At 39.5% G+C, this 12,846-nt stretch overlaps 1 long non-coding RNA gene across 1 annotated transcript in view; it reads left to right on the forward strand.

Annotated features, from left to right (window-relative positions):
* Positions 1-350: 350 nt before the first annotated feature.
* The window catches only part of LOC108948455 (uncharacterized), a 110,632-nt gene continuing 98,136 nt past the window's right edge, over positions 351-12,846 (forward strand). Inside the window, exons 1-2 of the long non-coding RNA XR_011408140.1 lie at positions 351-693; positions 782-927. This is a non-coding gene — a long non-coding RNA (uncharacterized lncRNA). The remainder of the gene's footprint in view (positions 694-781; positions 928-12,846) is intronic.

The raw sequence follows: 12,846 nt of genomic DNA on the forward strand, positions 1-12,846 counted from the left end.
CAAACTTTTAAAAATTCAACTTTCGTCATTTCAAGCCTAATTCTACTACGGACCTCTAAATAATTTTTCGGACACGCTCCTAAGTCCAAAATCACGATACGGAGCTACTGGAAATATCAGAATTCAAATCCGAGATCGTTTACATATAGATCAATATCCAATCGACTTTTCCAACTTAAACTTTCCATTTAAGAGACTAATTATCTCATTTCACTCTAAATTCTCTCCGGACCCGAAATAACTAACCCGATAAGTCATATAACAGCTATAAAGGACAAACGGGGCATTAAATGGGGGAACGAGGCTGTAATACTCAAAACAACCGGCCGGGTCGTTACACTCCCACACATACATAACCAATTTTATCTTTCCAGAAAGAAATGTTGCCTCTTGTGAACGCGCAAAAGCAACTAACTGGCAAGATCTTCAACATTCAAATAAAAAAGTTGTTTACAAAATACAATGACGCAGTCCCAAGAAAGTTAGTTATTCTGTCTTTCATGGACAAAAGTAATTTGGTCGTCTCACAAATGCCATCCACCATCAAGGACGTTGCGGAAGGAAATAAACGATAAATTGAACATGTTGCCACATAGAAACAAGAGCACCCACACACAACCAGCAAAGACAATGCTTTCCTACAGCAAATGTAAGGCGGAAATGAAAATTTCCCCTCCGAAAAACTACTGAGAGGTATTTGAAATTTTTGTTCCTTCTAAATTTAATATGAGATTCAATTTTGTAAAAAAGACAAGCAAGTTGAACGACTATCATTTGTTAGCACTTTCGCCAGTGAAACATCTTTTGCTACTATTTTGGGATGCAAGTGAAGCAACATCTTGCTGCTATTTTTGAATGCGGTTAAGCTCACTTTTGCAACTGCTTTCTGGATACTCCTCTACTCGGAATATGTCGCGCCGACACGAGGTTAGTATACTTAATTAGGGATCGAGCATGATTTTCAGATAATACACTATTGATACTGATCTTTCTATTGCATGATTTTCAAAAGGTTTGCATTATTTGAAAATTTCATTATTTTTAAAAGGTTTATTAGTTAGAGTTCATAATGATTTACTGAAGGGATAAGTTTGATTAAACTTATTTGTTTCTAACAAATAGTCCAAAATTACGTATGTACAATATGTTCCTCAAGGGGATTAATTAGCTTAGGTTTTCCGTGTTGCAATTAGGAACTGATAAGGCGAGTGGGCGAGGGTTTGCTGGAGCAAAGGCATTTATGAGACTTATGAATGCAGTTGCGTTAAATTCTCAACTGAAGCCGCTTTACCTCACTAGGATTATAGGTTCATGATCTTTAAGCTATAAATAAGTTTAGTTGATTGTCAATGTTAATGCAAGTTTGTTCTTTACTTGCAATTTTATAGTAAAAAAGAACTATTAACCAGTAATCTATTTTGCAAATTATGTTACTGTGTTTGATGTCGTTGTATTAGTGCTTTGCTGTATTTTTATTCTGGTAACCAAAAAGAATAAAGTGCCTAATGATATTTATATGGTTCTTTATAGAAATAGTTCATATTAGCAAAACAAATTGTAATATGAAGCGATAACTGTAGAATTATAGTTGGATTTAATAGTTAATATCGTAAAACTGATTAATTGATACTATTTTCCATTCCTGTTTTCTATTTTATTCTCAACATCCCCCCCTGCCGAAAAGTTTTTCACGTTCTTCTTCTGGCTGCAATGAAAGAGCACCGATCTATATTTAGCATATAAATTTCACAAAGTAATTTTTTTGTCTTGCAATTTGATGATTTTTAAGCTATAACTAAGTTTAGGTCATTGTCAACTTTCCAAAGTGATTTAGTCTGGTGTACATGTCAGGACCAATTTTTCCTCTGTTGGGTATCGTGATGGCACCTAGTCTTAGGGACTATGTAAGCCTAACATTTACTAAATAATAAAAATAATTAAATAACATCTAACAATTTTTAAAATAGAAATCTCTATAAAAATTTACAATTCCCAAAACCGGTAGTACAAGTCATAAGCTCTACAGAGTTTGCTACAATTTACTAAATACAACTGTTTGAAATAAAATAAACAGTGTGAATACAAATCAAAAGGTGACTCCAAAACCTGCGAACGCAGCAGCAGGTTTACCTTGAGTCTCCACAACAACAATCCGCACAACTAGCTAATGATCACATGACTTCGAAAATACCTGAATCTGCACAAAAATGTGCAGAAGTGCAGTATGAGTACACCACGATGGTACCCAGCAAGTATCAAGACTAACCTCAATGGAGTAGTGACGAGGTACAGTCAAGACACCTATTGGACTAAATAACTTAAACAAGTATAAGTATATGAATAACAGAGTATGATATCTAAATAGGGACTACGCGAAATGGCAAATAATACGGTAATTTCAGTAAGGTAAACAACAACTTTTAGCGGAATACCATAATAATGACACAGTAGATGTACGGAAACACGATCTAAATCTAGTGATCACAAATAAATGAAAGGCAAATAACAACTCAACAAAACGACCGCTTTCACATCGGGTTTTAGCCAAAAACTTCCACGAGGTACCGAACCTCAAAATATTCATAACTCATGGATCCCAATTCCTGAACCCTAACACTTAGCATCCTGTGCTCTCATTACAACTTATAACCGCACTGACGACTCACGTGCCAAATAGAGCCATTCTCACATAGAAGGCAAGAAAACAAGGGTGTGCATCTATACTCAACAATATCAAGAAAACCTCTTAACCGATAAGAGTGCCTAACTACGTGTATGCTTGTGCAAGTATCCTAACATAGTTCATGCCAGCTAGTAAGTATAGGAAAAGAAATGGACAGCACGTAGAATGTTTTTCCCATAATTTTCCATAAGATAGAACTCACACAGGTAAGTACACCACTACACAAATATCAACAACAAGAATGCCCCAGGCTATCACAAGTCATCACAAATCAATCCCTGACATAGCCCACTTTGTCTCGCCACGTGTGCAATAGTAAAATAAATGTCTGTCTTGTCTCGCCACACGTGCATGATAATATTCCCACCTTGTCTCGCCACATGCGCAACCCACATATATATATCCCGCCTTGTCACGCCGCATGTGCAAATATCAATAGTAACAATAGCACGACATAAACCTCGTGCAACCCAATAACAATCGCACGGCAGAAAACTCGCGCATCACAATAACAACAACTGCACGGCAGAAACCTCATGCATCACAATAACAACAACTGTACTGCAGAAATATCGTGCATCACAACAACAAGTATAACAGCAACAATGACAATAATACAAGGGTATGACAAATAAGTCAACTCAAAGAGTAGACACAATAGACACAATAGATGTAATTCACAAGGAGTAGACACAATAGAGAATGCAAGTCATAATAAGAACAACTCAACAAGGAAGGAAATAATGTGTAACAACAGCTCGCAAAGTACAGTTCAACAGCAAGGGAGCTAACACAAGTCGAATGATTCCAAATAAGGACAAGTCAACTAAGATATAGGATATCTAAACTTCTTTTAAGTTCGGGCAATTACGAAAGAGACACAACAAATTCAATTAAGGATAAGCAGCAGAAAGAAAATTATAACTTCAAATAAAGATAAGCATTTAGGGGAAAGATAACATGACAATAGAATAGATAACAATTTCAGTTAAGGCACAGATGAATCAAATAAACAACAAGAGTGGATCATGAATCAGTTAACTCTAATTAAAGCAGATAGAGGTGAAACCAGAAATTAAGAAACGTATTCATAACAAAACAACTGCATATTCAGTAAATACAAGAACCTAAGAACCCTAAAAGACTAAATTTTCCACAAATAAGTCCGAGCACGTATTCGTCACCTCGCGTACACGGACTACTATCAGCATAGAAGACTCAAATCCTAAGGGGTAGTTCCCCCACACAAAGATAGGTAAGATACCTACCTCAAAGAAGACAAACAGATACTCTAAAATGAACTTCTCGGAGAAATGGCCTCCGGACGGCTCAAATCTAATCAAAATAACTTTAAAGCACAAATAAAACTCATAAGAAACTACTCCGGATCATAAAGCTTTAATCTTTATCAATATCTAAAAATCGACTCAAAAGTCGACTCCCGGGCCCGCACCTCGGAACCCGACAAATTTCACAAAACCCGAACACTCATTCCGATACGAGTTCAACCATACTAAATTTAACAGATTCCGATATCACTTCATTCCTCAAATCATGATTTTTTATTTTGAAAACTTTCTTCAAAAACCACCGTTTTCCTCAACTCAAAATACAAATTTAATAACAAAAATAAAGATACAATCATGGAATATAATAAATTCTAGGTGAAGAATACTTACCCAATCGATTTGCTTGAAAAACCCTCAAAGAAGCTCCCAAAACCGAGGTCTAAAACTCAAAATATGAAGAAAATGGCCAAACCCTCGACTTATATGATTCTACCCAGATATGACCGCACCTGAGGACCATTAAGTGCATCTGTGCTATCGCATTTGTGGGCAGACATTCACATCTGCGAACTTAACTTACCAGGCCCAGGTCCACATCTACGGACAACATAGCCGCACCAGCGGCACCGTAGAAGCGCAAGAGGGGACGCAGAAGCGAGCTTCTTCGTAGAAGCGATCGAGGAACCGCAGAAGCGGCCTTCGCACCTGCGTGCCAGCTTCCGCAGAAGCGAGCGAGCTCCCAGGCCTCAACGATTGCAGAAGCGACCAGGCTCACGCAGAAGCGGAGCCACACCTGTGCTCCAAAGTGTCGCAGGTGCGAAAACACCAGAACCAGACCTGTTCAAAACTATACAATCATCTGAAACTCGTCCGAAACACACATGGGGCCCCCGGGACCCTGTCCAAGCATACCAACAAGTTCCATAACCTAACACGGACTCTATTAAGGTCTCAAATCACATGAAACAATGACAAAACTACGAATCGCACCATGAATCGAACTTATGAACTTTCAAATCTTCCAACTTCTAAAACTCGCGCTGAAACCTATCAAATCAACCCGGAATGACGTCAAATTTCGCAAGCAAGTCCCAAATAACATAACAGAGCTGTTCCAACTCCTGGAATCACATTCCGACCCAGATATCAAAAATTCCACTTCCGGTCAAAATCTCCAAAAATTTGACTTTCGCCATTTCAAGCCTAAATCAGCTACAGACCTCAAATTCATCGTCCGGACACGCTCCTAAGTCCAAAATCACCCAACGGAGCTAACGGAACCGCCGGAACTCTATTCCGGAGTCGTCTTCACACAGTTCCAACTACGGTCAAAATCTTAAGACTTAAGCTTCCGTTTTAGGGACTAAGTATCCCAAATCACTCCGAATCATTCGATAACTGAATTCAACCACGCACGCAAGTCAATACACATAATACAAAGCTCCTCAGGGCCTTATGCTGCCGAACGAGACTTAAATTCTCAAAACGACAGGTCGGGTCATTGCATCCTTCCCCTCTTAAACAAACGTTCATCCTCGAATGTGCCAAGAATCACCTCGAAGTTTTCAAATCACTAAAAGCACATATCCAACATACACCCACGGGTGGCCCCACATCACCCCAATCCACATAAGCCTGACGACACTATCTCATTTGTAATTTATCCTTTTTACCAACACCGATAAGCCTTAGAGTCCAAATTCTCACCTTTCGTTCATCTCCAAAGGACCCAATTCTAAATCCATACCCGGTATGAGTCTCAACCAGCTGCAACAACTCATGCACACCCACAAAGTACGACAATTTAACATGACATGCCACACATAGGCCCATAATAACATTTCTGATCACAATAGCTACCTGTAATCAAAACCAGCATCGGCAATTAGCCTCATCTCCGTTAGAACCTTGTTTCAAATCTCCACAACACTGACAACGATGAAAGAAACATGAAGACCTCCTAACTATACACCCGAATCAACAAGTCACAACTAGCACCACCGGGAACACACCCCGCAAGATAAAACTCAAGAAGCACATAACGAAAATGACTGAATATATAAAGAGAAACACATAAGAGAAACATCAAACAAGACCGACAGGCACAACTCTCTATCAGTACCATCCTACAAATCAATTTAAAAGGATAAAATTAAAGTACATGAACAAATCACAAGGATCTTATCCTAATATAACTTCCACCGCGGCACGCGGCACGCAACCCGGCTCAAATATATCAAATCACATGGAATCGCGAGGGTCTCACCCTCAACTCTGAATCACAAGCCGAATACATATCATACAAATTAAAATCTTCCACTAACTCAATTCTGCCAATAAAATCATAACACTTACTGAACTCTCACCCCGGTAGAGTATCAAATCACAAATCGTAACCAAATTACTTAGGAATCACATCAAACCTGCCATAATAGATAACATGAATTCACTTCTAGTCTCGTAACTTTCAATAATGAATTAAAACAACGATAGATATGGATATCACTCATAGAATCTCCCAACAGGGGCAAACACATGTACAGAATACTAAGTCATGAACTCACCCATAAGTGGAGCAATAAATAGGGGACTCACCCCGATAAGCAGAACTGAAACAAAATACAAATGGTGCCCCTCTGTAACAAATCAAAAGCATACATGTATGGCATCATCTGACGCAACGGCCTCAAGCCTACTATATGAAACACATCAACGGGTCGGGCCTTCCCCTCTAGAGCGCCCTCTACTTGCCTGAATACTCCGTTGTGACACACATGTCCGGAGTCTAGGACAATCTCTCACCCTGTGGCTGGTATCTCTACACTCGAAGCAACCTCTATGCTAATGTGGTTGTGGGAACTGTGCGGTACGGGTACTCTGAGACCCATGAGCACCTGAAACACTATGCGAAGTCTGAAGTGCAAACTGAACTGGCTGACCCACAAAACCACTACCATGTTATACACTGCCTCCAAAATAAGGACTAGTAGATCTCTCCGGTCTATGAGGCCTCCTCGCCTCCCTGTCCTCTCTCTCTCCCGAACTCGCAAGTCCTCTCTCTCACAGTCTCGCTTGTCCTCTCTCTCTCTCCTGATCCCACATGCCCTCCACTCGGCGAGCGATCCCTACCACCTGCTAAAATGAAACATCCGACTCCATCTCCCTAACCATATTGAACTGAATATCATGCCTAAGATCTTCAATGAATCTACGGACACACTTTGTATCTGTAGCGACCAAAGCAAGTGCATGTCTAGCCAAATCACTAAATCTAACGGCATACTCTGACACTGACATAGTGCCCTGGCGCAGTTGCTCAAACTCCGTGTGCCATGCATCTCGAATGGACTGAGGTACAAACTCTCTCAGGAACATCTCTGAAAACTGAACCCATGTAAGTGAAGCTGACTCGGCCGGGCTACCCAACTCATACGCCCGCCACCACTGATAAGTTGCTCCCCTGAGCTGGAACATAGTAAAAGCAACCCCGCTCGTCTCCACAATACCCATAGTACGGAGAATGTAGTGACACTCCTCTAGAAAACCCTAGGCATCATCTGTCGCCAATGCACTAAACTTCTTGTACCTCTCAAGTCTAAGTTGTTACAGATGTTGCTGCCCTAACCACGAGCTGAACTGGGACTACAGGCTGTGTCGCCATGACACCTGGAACCTGACCAACATGAACTCGCTGCTCTGGAGTATGGGTGGCGGGAGTCTGAGCTCCTCCTCCGGTCTGTGAAATAGCTGGTGCAACCGGAATCAACCCCGCCTGAGCCAATGTACCAAACATGCTCAGGAACTGTGCTAAGGTCTCCTGAAGTCCGGGGGTAACAGCAGGCGCCTCCGGTACCTGCCCCCTAACTGGAGCTAGTGGAGGCTCCTCAACTACTGCTCTGGTAGATGTTCTAGTTGTGGTACGTGCTCCTCGTCGACCTCTGCCTCTGCCTCTAGTGACATCCGCTACGGGAGAAGCGTCAACGATAACTGCAGCTCGTGTCCTCACCATCTGTGAGAGAATAGAATGATAAAAGTTCAAACTTTGAGATCAATGAACTCGCACGATAGGAATGAAGGAAGTGAAACTGTCCTAATAGTTCTGTAGCCTCTCGAAGATAAGTACACACGTCTCCGTACCGATCCACAAGACTCTACTAAATTCGCTTACGACTCGTAGCACCTATGAACCTAGAGCTCTGATACCAATGTGTCACGACCTAATTTTTCCTTTGTTGGGTATCATGATGGCACCTAATCTTAGGGACTAGGTAAGCCTAACATTTACTGAATAACAACAATAATTAAATAACATCTAACAATTTTTGAAATAAAAATCTCTATAAAAATTTATAATTCCCAAAACCGGTAGTACAAGTCATAAGATCTACAGAGTTTGCTATAATATACTAAGCAGAAGATGAATCTGAAGCTTGCGAACGCAGTAGCAGGTTTACCTTGAGTCACCACAGCAATAATCTGCACAGCTAGCTAATGATCAACTGACTTCGAAAATACCTGGATCTGCACAAAAATATTCAGAAGTGCAGTATGAAAACACCATGGGGGTGCCCAGCAAGTATCAAGACTAACCTCAATGGAGTAGTGACGAGGTACAGTCAAGACACTTACTGGACTAAATAACCTGAACAAGTATGAGTATAGGAAAAACAGAGTATGATATCTACATAAGGACTACGCAAAATGGCAAATAATCGGTAATTTCAGTAAGTAAGGTAAACAACAACTATCAGCGGAATACCATAATAATAACACAGTAGATGTGCGAAAATATGATCTAAATCAGGTGATCATAAATAAATGAAAGGCAAATAACAACTCAACAAAAAGACCGCTTTCACACCGGGTTTTAGCCAATAACCTCCACGAGGTACCGAACCTCAAAATATTCATAACTCACGGGTCCCAATTCCTGAACCCTAACACTAAGTATCTTGTGCTCTCATTACAACTTATAACCGTACTGACGACTCACGTGCCAAATAGAGTCATTCTCACATAGAAGGCAAGCAAACAAGGGTGTGTATCTATACTCAACAATATCAAGAAAACCTGTTAACCGATAAGAGTGATTAACTATGTGTATGTTTGTGCAAGTGTCCTAACATAGTTCATGCCAGCTAGTAAGTATAGGAAAAGAAATGGACACCACGTAGAATGTTTTTCCCATAATTTTTCACAAGATAGAACTCACACAGGTAAGTATACCACTACACAAATATTAACAACAAGAATGCCCCTAGGCTATCACAAGTCATCGCAAATCAATCCTTGACATAGCCCACCTTGTCTCGCCACGTGTACAATAGTAAAATAAATGCCCACCTTATCTCGCCACACGTGCATAATAATGTTCCCACCTTGTCTCGCCACATGCGCAATCCCCCCACACACACACACACACACACATATATATATATATATATATATATATATATATATATATATATATATATATATATATATATATATATATCCCTCTTTGTCACACTGCATGTGCAAATATCAATAGTAACAATAGCACGACAGAAACCTAGTGCATCACAATAATAATAACCGCACGGCAGAAACCTCATGCATTACAATAACAACAACCACACGGCAGAAACCTCGTGCATCACAATAACAACAACCACACGGCAAAAACCTCATGCATCACAACAACAGGAATAGCAGCAACAATGACAATAATACAAGGATACAACAAATAAGTCAACTCAGAAATTCCAGAACTCAAAGAAACGGAGCAACTAATTCACAAGAAGTAGTCACAATAGAGAATGTTAGTCATAATAAGAACAACTCAACAAGGAAGGGAATAATATATAACAACGGCCTGCAATGTACAGTTCAACAACAAGGGAGCTAACACAAGTCGAATGATTCCAAATAAGGACAAGTCAACTAAGATATAGTATATCTAAACTTCTTTTAAGGTCGGGCAATTACGAAAGAGACACAACAAATTCAATTAAGGATAAGCAGCAGAAAGATAATTATAACTTCAAATAAAGATAAGCAGTTAGGGGAAAGATAACATGACAATAGAAGGGATAACAATTTTAGTTAAGGCACAGATGAATCAAATAAAGAACAAGAGTGGATCATGAAGCAGTTAACTCTAATTAAAGCAGTTAGAGGTAAAACCTGAAATTAAGAAACGTACTCATAACAAAACAACTGCATATTCAGTAAATACAAGAACCTAAGAACCCTAAAAGGCCAAATTTTCCAGAAATAAGTCCAAGCACGTACTCGTCACCTCGCGTGCACGGACTACAATTAACATAGAAGACTCAAATCCTAAGGGGTAGTTCCCTCACACGAAGTTAAGCAAGATACTTACCTCAAAGAAGACAAACCGATACTCTAAAACAAACTTCTCGGTGAAATGGCCTCAGGACAGCTCAAATCTAATCAAAGTAACTTTAAAGCACAAATAAAACACATTAAGAAACTATTCCGGATCATAAAGCTTCAATCTTTATCAAAATCTAAAAATCGACCCAAAGGTCGACTCCCGGGCCCGCACCTCAAAATCCGATAAATTTTACAAAACCCGAACACCCATTCTGATACGAGTTCAACCATACTAAATTTATCAGATTTCGATACCATTTCGTCCCTTGAATCATGATTTTTTATTTTGAAAACTTTCTTCGAAAACCACAATTTTCCTCAACTCAAAATACAAATTTAATAACAAAAATAAAGATAAATATCATGGAATATAATAAATTCTAGGTGAAGAACACTTACCCAATCGATTTGCTTGAAAAACCCTCAAAGAAGCTCCCAAAACCGAGGTCTAAAACTCAAAATATGAAGAAAATGGCCAAACCCTCGACTTACATGATTCTGCCCAGGTATGACCGCACCTGCAGACCTTAAGCGCATCTGCGCTATCGCATTTGCGGGCAGACGTTCGCATCTGCGAACTTAACTTACCAGGCCCAGGTCCACATCTACGGACAACATAGCCGCACTAGCGGCACCGCAGAAGCGCAAGAGGGGATGCAGAAGCGAGCTTCTTCGCAGAAGCGGCCTTCGCACCTGCGTGCCAGCTTCTGCAGAAACGAGCGAGCTCCCAGGACTCAACGATCGCAGAAGCGACCAGGATCAAGTAGAAGTGGAGCCGCACCTGCGCTCCAAAGTGTCGCAGGTGCGAAAACACCAGAACCAGACCTGTTCAAAACTATAAAATCATCTGAATCTCGTCTTAAATACACCTGGGGCTCCCAAGACCCCGTCCAAGCATACCAACAAGTTTCATAACCTAACACGGACTCGCTCGAGGTCTCAATCACATCAAACAATGACGAAACTACGAATCGCACTATGAATCGAACTTATGAACTTTCAAATCTTCCAACTTCTAAAACTCACGTCGAAACCTATCAAATCAACCCGGAATGACGTCAAAGTTTGCAGGCAAGTCCCAAATAACATAACAGAGTTGTTCCAACTCTTGGAATCGCATTCCGACCCAGATATCAAAAAGTCCACTTTCGGTCAAAATCTCCGAAAATTTGACTTTCGCCATTTCAAGCCTAAATCAGCTACAGACCTCAAATTCACCGTCCGGAAATGCTCCTAAGTCCAAAATCACCCAACGGAGCTAACGGAACCTCCGGATCTCCATTCCGGAGTTGTCTTCACACAATTTCAACTACAGTCAAAATCCTAAGACTTAAGCTTCCGTTTTAGGGACTAAGTATCCCAAATCACTCTGAATCATCCGGTAATTGAATTAAACCACGCACGCAAGTCAATACACATAATATGAAGCTGCTCAGGGCCTTATGCCACCGAACTGGACTTAAATTCTCAAAATGACCGGCCGGATCGTTACAGTACACTCATTAGATTCGGTAAGAATCACGTAAGTTTTATTACTCTATCTGTAATTTATTAATAGAAACATTTTAATCCTTTCAATGGACTTAGCCAAGGAAAAAGCACAGATCTGTATTTAGTGTATAAATTTCATAAAATAGTATCATTGTCTTATAGTTGATTGGCAATCTTTAAGCTATAAATATTAGGTGATTGTCAAAATTAATACATTAGTTGCTCTTTACTTATATTTTATCCTACAATCTGTGTATTTGGTGTCATTGTATAAGTTCTCTGCAGCATATTTAATCGAATCAATAGACATTGTTCTTGCTAGTCTGGAAATATGAAAATAAGGATACATCAAGAATCTATGTTTGGATTGCTTAAATTAATTAGGAATATAAAGTAATCACTAAATTAAGGTCCACATTTCATTTTAACTGCTATTAATTGTATAGATTACCTAATGATGTTTTGTTGAAATAAAGGAGAACTTTGATGCAGCTAAAAGCCGCTTGACAATATGCTTAACAACTGAATATTTTTCCCGCTCAGCTGAAGTTATTTCTTCAGTGGCTTTGCAGCTCCAAATCTTCGACTGCTAATAAAAAGTTGTACTTCTGTTTGTGGTTCAGATTTTCTAACAGAAAGAAAGCTAGAACAAGATCAAGATCATTAGCACTGATCCAAACTCCTTGACATCAGTTTCATGTAAAACTGATCCATACTACCATAGTGCTTGCAAAACTTTCTTACATTTGTCCAATAGCATGCAAATATTGAGATCATATATTCTCAGTTTGACAGTGTTCCTCACATTTAGGTTATTATAATTCGAATCGTTATTTCATGTGATTATATTATCGATGGAATCATTGTTTCATGTGAATATCTGTTCTTTTTTAATTCCAATTTCTACTTTTGTGAAGAACATTATTGAAACATTAACTACTTAACTATGTATTGATAGACTATTAACCATCTGATATAGAAACCAATCTTAAAGTTGAAACTGCC

This window comes from Nicotiana tomentosiformis, chromosome 5 (assembly GCF_000390325.3).
Source record: "Nicotiana tomentosiformis chromosome 5, ASM39032v3, whole genome shotgun sequence".
NCBI classification, from domain to species: domain Eukaryota; kingdom Viridiplantae; phylum Streptophyta; class Magnoliopsida; order Solanales; family Solanaceae; genus Nicotiana; species Nicotiana tomentosiformis.